Source organism: Hypomesus nipponensis, chromosome 11 (genome assembly GCF_054491055.1).
Source record: "Hypomesus nipponensis isolate SF chromosome 11, ASM5449105v1, whole genome shotgun sequence".
NCBI classification, from domain to species: Eukaryota; Metazoa; Chordata; class Actinopteri; order Osmeriformes; family Osmeridae; genus Hypomesus; species Hypomesus nipponensis.
The window spans coordinates 13,622,288-13,629,161 of NC_140371.1; positions in this window are offsets into that span (position 1 = coordinate 13,622,288).

A 6,874-nucleotide genomic window follows, 5' to 3' on the forward strand; every position below is an offset into this window, starting at 1 on the left:
GGAGTGGGAGCCTAGAAAACAAAAATAGAAATGCTTTAAGATGCATCTGGAACAAAAGACCCCAAAAACGGGGGAAAGTGTTTATTGTCTCAGAACAAGATCCAATGTTTTTTTTATTTATTTTTTTAGGTTTGTTGGTCTCAGTCTGTCTTTCTGTATTGTTTTGGTTTTTTGATGCGGTGGGTTTGGGCTCAGAGAATAATATGTTGAGGGTTAAGGAGAGGAAAGTGGCTCTGGGAAAGCTGATTTCCCAACAGGCAAGATGACGGAACAGGAAGGGGCCCCTCTGTCAAGAGTTAGGAAGCATGATGGGATCAGCTGAGACTCTGAAAGCAGCTATTATGGGGAAACACCATGGATGTGTCCAAACATTCCCGCTTTTCCCAGGTTTCCTCCAACTGTACTGTTCCACTTGTAGAAGACTTGGAAGGTGTTTCTTTGTTGTTGGGAGGATGATTTCAGGGTTCTACTCTTTCTCTTTTCACATCAAGATTTTGAATGTTCTCGTTCTCATTCTTTCCTCAAACCACTCATATCAGTTCTCCTTTCACTGGTTTATAACCACACCACTCTGTTTCATATAGCCAATTAGTAGAAAATGCCACAAAATTATAAGGCCTCCTAAAAGGTTACTTTACTGCAGTTTACTGCAGAAGTAAAACAACAACAAAAATCCCACTTTACAGCTGTAACCAGCAGCTCTATAGCTCACTCTGTCAGTTGACTGGTTGATCAGGCCACCAAAATATGCAAAGTGGTATGTGGTCAAAAGCAACTATTGCAAATTCACTCTGGTTTCTGTATAATCAAGTGTTGAAGTATTAAAAGAGAGGAAGCTATGATTCTCTCTTTATTAAGAGCCTAAGCAGTGCTGGTAATAGTAGCCTGGAAAGAATCTTGTCTAGAGCCCCATGACAACCGCTGAAAAGTCATAGGAACTTAGCACTGAATGGTTTATATCCTCCTCATTTTACCTTCTCACAGCCAGACCAAGATCCATTTGCTTCAGGGTAAATTATTGCTATATCTTTATTTTTCTGCCCTGAACAACCTCAATGTTTTACTCCAGGGAAATTTTACTTTGGCAAACAGAACTGTTTATTTTACTTAAACTGAGCACTAATTCAGTCGGTTTACCTAATTAAAATGCAGCAACAGGGGCTTTTAATTCAGCAACTAATTGTGCTGACACGAGGGGATGAGACATTTTATGCATTCACTACCTGAGCCTGGAGTACACACACACACGTAAACACACACATAGAAACACACCACACACACACGCACACACTGTATACTCTCCACTATGCATGCACACCCACAACAGGCACATGTGCACACAGATACACACAATATCCCGCTATCTTCTTCCTTCATTGAGAGGGTAGATTTGCATGCAGAGGTAATCAGTAGTGTGTCTCTTGGGGAATATAGGGTTTCAGGAGGATGCATGTACGAACGCAAAGCATGTCCCCCGTTGAATAAGATATAATCATTCACTTGTTTACCTACAGGTTCTTTTAATCTGTGTGTGGTAATTAATCTTGTTATTTATCTCCCAGATAGGCGGGGACACTGTAAAACCAAGGCATCTGTCAAAAGGAACAATCATCCTGTAAACAAGTAAGAATTGTGTTAATTAAATGTTTCATTTAATGACTTGTAAAATGAATTTTTAAAAACAGATTACTAATAAACACATGAACGAAATGGACATACAGTATTGTCAGTGATAATCTGTCAGTGTAACCATTTTCATTGTACATTTTTGGCTCAACTAAGTTAACATTAACTACCGTGTAATTGTAAAGCAAGACTTATAGTAACAACACCATAATTACATAGGAAATGCTATGTAGGCACACTTCATCACAGTTTAGTGGTCCAAGTTATTACTCAAGTGAAACACGGTATGGGGAGGTTAGGCTTTCAATGGGTAAGTGGATGTTAACATTGATCTTGTCTCAAAACTCAACCTTCAACTCCCCATTTGACAACATCCACTCATCATTCACATCCCTCCTCTATACTTTACCTTCTTACACTTTTGTAATAACTGATACCGCTAACACTTAATATCATTTAATTACATAACAATTCCACTCTAACTCAAATGTTTGTACTATAGGTATTGCTTTGTATTTCTTTTTTCAAGGTCCATTTTCGAAATGAACAATGTCTCATAACCTTTTCCAAGTCCATGAAAGTGTGATAGAGAAAAGCTTAAGGAATATTTCCACTGTGCTTGCTATTTCCAAAGGGAAGAGCATTTGCCCGGGAGGAATCTCCTTTGCTTGTTGTTTACTGTGAAAGGCCGACGAGTACTTACACATTAGCCACCCTCATGCAATTTAGGTCACACCGCATAAAATCGTAACCAATTACAGTGAGCTGGGGTTTTTCTCTCTCGCAATAACAACAAAAAAATTGAGCTGTTTGTGTGTGCGTGTATGATAGCATAAGAGTGTGTTTGTGTGTGTGTGTGTGTGTTTTATGCTAGTGTAAGTATGTGTTTGTCTATCTGCATTTGTGTGTGTGTGTGTGTGTGTGTGTGTGAAGGGATAGAGGAGGATCTCTGTCACAGAGAGCGGAACATCACCCTGACACTTTCCTTAATGTAGCTGAGGTCTCACTTATTCTAATGACTCTCTGATATTTTGGCCTAACGACCGTCACCATTAGGCTTAATTGTAGGGGGACGACCTGGGAGCTCAGATGTAATGAGATAGAGTATAGTGAAGGGAATGGTCAGGTACTTAGATCTTTTTTTTGTGGCAGAGTTAGACACTAAGGTGTGGATATACCTTAAGAGCGGACAATAACTTTCATCATCATCTTTCGTACTTCAGGGTTAGTTGCTCATACTAACCATGGTTCGGCTACATGACAAACAGGGGAAGATTACTTCTCTCAAATGTTGTCAACACACCCTTTTGGGTTTCTACCCACTGTCGCTTACTGCAGTGGTTTCTAATGATGTGTTATAACACTATTGTGTTTCTCCCTTTCTTTTTCTGACTTGAGGCGGTTGGAAAAACGAGTGTGAATTCACCACGGTCAGTGTTGCAGAGAAAAGGAGGGTTTTTTCCCAGGGAAAAATTACCTGGACGTATTACCTTTTCACACGTCTCCTCAGAGCTGACAGGCTGCTAAAGCAAAGGTATTTTATCATCCAATTTCAACAGTTTTGTAGCGAAAATGTGAGGACGGAGGGGTGAAAATGAAAAAGGGAGAGAAAGAAAGAGATAAAGAAGTATTTCCGCTTGGAGCTAAAACTCACATGAAAGAAATGGCCTTTTGATTTAGCGTTCTGAGTGGGGCGCACCCACTGTCATATCTCCACCCAGTTAAAGACAACAATTGGTTCTCAGGGAACTGAAGTCCCATTGGACCAAAGCAGTTATGAAGTATTTAAGCATATTTTGTCAAGCTATTTTGTGTTGCAAAACTCTCTTCGGCCCAATATAGTTTTTCTATCCATGGCATCTTTAACAAAATACAATGATGTGTGTGTGTGCATATGTGTGTGTGTCTACGTGTTGCTATCCTACTGGGAGTGACCCTGAGGTCAGTACTGGGGTCAACTGTGTTTAGTCTGGAGGTTCCCCTGTAGGAGAGGAGACTCCAGCCTTCCGCTCACGCCAATGCCACACCGGCTAGATTTATAGCCATGTGTCGTCTGGGCACAAACCGCAGACTGTGTGACGTCTCACAGTACTTGCACTCACAAACACACATACACAAAAACAGATCACACACACATACACACACACACACAGTGTGGTACGTGCACGTACAAACATACTGTCACCTGAGCTCTCTCTCATGTGAAACATTCTTTCATGTAATGATACAGATATATTTAGGTTGTTATTCTTCATTTAGGTTGTTCTTAGTTGTTAGGTTGAATATTATTCAATTCTTTATTTGAATGATATATATTGTTGGCAAGAATAGTAACTCATTAAGGATTAGAACTTATGTATTATAGGTTTGGATGGGCGACTGGGACACTTACAAGAGGAGTAGGACCAAATGATTCCAATGTACCTGTAATTGTTACAAATGGCAAATTCACTTTGCCATTTGCCAAGAACCAGACCCTGTCTTTATCCACCAGGGCTTCACCTCCAGCCGTTGCATTTGACAGCAATTTCCTAAAGAATCTGCAGCAAACGCGACACCCCTCCTCAATGTTACCACTGTGTACTAGCCACTCGCAAGTTAAAACTAATCCGCGTATGATCTACGACCCTGACAAGGAACCAGCAGACCCCAAAGAGAGTTGTAGAGCATGTTGGTCTCGCCGCTGAAAAGATTTAAGGGCACACATACAGGCGTGGCCTTCTCATATTATTTTACAGTGACAGCTATTGACAGGAAGGCCTACACTCAAGCAATGTTTCCAAAATGCCAAATAATTTTGTATCTACCCTTCATAAGCATATGGAATTCATCTAGCTTTCTTTTCCAACAGATAGAGTCGGGGGGTGGGGGACATTGCACATTATGTCACACACACACAAAGGACACAGAACAACTCGACCACAAACCCCAACAGCATGCAATTATTCCTGACATGTCTGACATAAACAGCTTATCATCTCAGTCTCATTCCTGTAAACAAACCTCTCTTGTGATCGACCAAGCTGACTTAATCTCCCACTCAGATCTCCAAACAAGAAACGAGAAGAGGCCGCACACCACATTGCCCTAACACAGCCGCCATCCATGAGCATGAAGCCAAAGATCATCCCATGTGAAGGTTCTGAGATTAGACGTTGAGCTTGAACTATCAAAGTAGACAACGCACGGAACAAAATGTCCTTAAAAAGCAGATCGGAGCACGTAGCCCTTTCAACTGGTTGGCAGGCGTCTCCTCAGCCCATCCCTGTCGGGCGTGTTGCTCCATGAGAGCGTGTTGATAGAGCTGCATCGATGTTCAGATTAGGACACGCCTCTGTGATCAAGTGCTCAAACACTTGATAAGAGCGACCGAAACACCCTTTAATCCTCTCAAAGTGTTCTCCAACAAGGGTTTGAACAAACAGGAATGGTTAGGCTGTGCAACGGTTTAGAGACTCTAGAGTATAGCCCATTTCAGTGCCTTACCAGCAGACATAGCAGTATGCACCTACAGTGATTGACCAAATGTATTGCATGGTATAATGTAACCTTAATATAACATTTTGTCAATGTTTATCGATTCCCAAATCACCCTGGAGGAACTTTATTGGCTTGTTGGGGGGTCACCTCCAGAGCACCAGCCTTACAAGTTGATGTCGGAGATCTTGATTGAACTAACTCAGATTAGAGTGAAACCAATAACTGTTAGAAAATACATGACATTCTGTTACCTGCATTCTATTTCATTATGATAATTTGGTTTAGAATGTTTTTACATTGTACCACTCACACATTTGAGGCATACAATTGTCCACGGTCTGTGTTTTAGAGGATCGAAAGATGTTGTATCCTTGATATTTGACTTTAAACAACCAGCATGTATCATCATGTTAAGAAAGTTCAAAGATAAATTGTGATGTCTACGACCTCTGTGTTAATGTGTGTGTTGTCATCCAATGAAGACCTAAACTAGTCTTTGTCTCCCCCTGTTGAGTACGACTAGTATCTAAAAAGCAAAACAAAAATTCCTGCCAGTTGGAGATGCCTGCAGGGCATGACATTGGCATCCGCCCACTGGCCAAATGCTGGTAAAATTCGGCTGTGGCGGGTATAAGTATAACAGTCACTCTTACTAGCCACTTTGGCAGGTGGAATTCTATCTCTCGCTATAAGATTTTTTATTGTAGTCTTCTCAAAACAAAATAATAAACTCATTGCATGGTTCTCAAGCCTCACGCATTGACCGTGAGACGCACGCATTTCAACCAGCACGTATCGTTTCCCCCTGTGTTAAACAGTCTCGGCCAACGTACGTTGGTTGCAAAGCAACATAGACGCGCAAACACACGCTAAAGCTCGTCTCGTGGAACTTTTGATAAAACTTGAGGACCCTTCTCAGTGCAAGGCATGTGGCGGTAGGCTAAATAACAGGTGTAGGAAAACCCGGAGGGCAGACACAAAAATTGAAAAACTGGTGATGAAAGTGAAACCGAAAATAAAGAGACTAAAATAATTGTGTTGTTTATAAATATTTAACTGGACAAAAAAAAATTCGGTTAAGTTCATATAGTTTCAATACATCTTTACACCCGGTTATATGCAATGAGCTACTCTTTTTGTCTTTGTCTTAATCGTTTACATATTTTCATACAAAAGGAGCTTTACACACTTATAAGAGTTGAAGATTTGGAAACACATACATTTGATGTTGTCTTGATTTTGGGTGTTTACAATGGTCATTTACATTTGAAAGGGTTGTAAATCTATTTCTTAAAGAAAATTGTAGCAAACCGTAGTCAACTTAAATCAAATAAAACTTTTTTTCCCCAACAACAAAATTGTGGCTAGTGAAATTGCTGAGTGGCTAGTAACTTTGGAAAACCACTAGCCACAGTGGCTGGTGAGCAAACATTTTAATGCCAGGCCCTGCAGACCTGTGAACATGTGGCGGTGTATCGGGGACAGTGTATGTGCATAGTTATGCCCTATCAATGACTGAGGCCACTACCTTGTAACTGTCACCAACGTTTGACCATAATCAAAGTCACCTCTCATTCTTATACTGCACTTTTAAATTAAAGTTAAAATACCCAGTATACAGATACTTGATATTTACACTGTATTGAGCACACATACATCTATCCCATTACTTTTCATTCCTAAACACAAACTTTACTCTTGTTGGTGTCTACTTCTACTCATTCACACTCATGTCACACTTTATTTACCTAGACCAAGGTTAATTAAG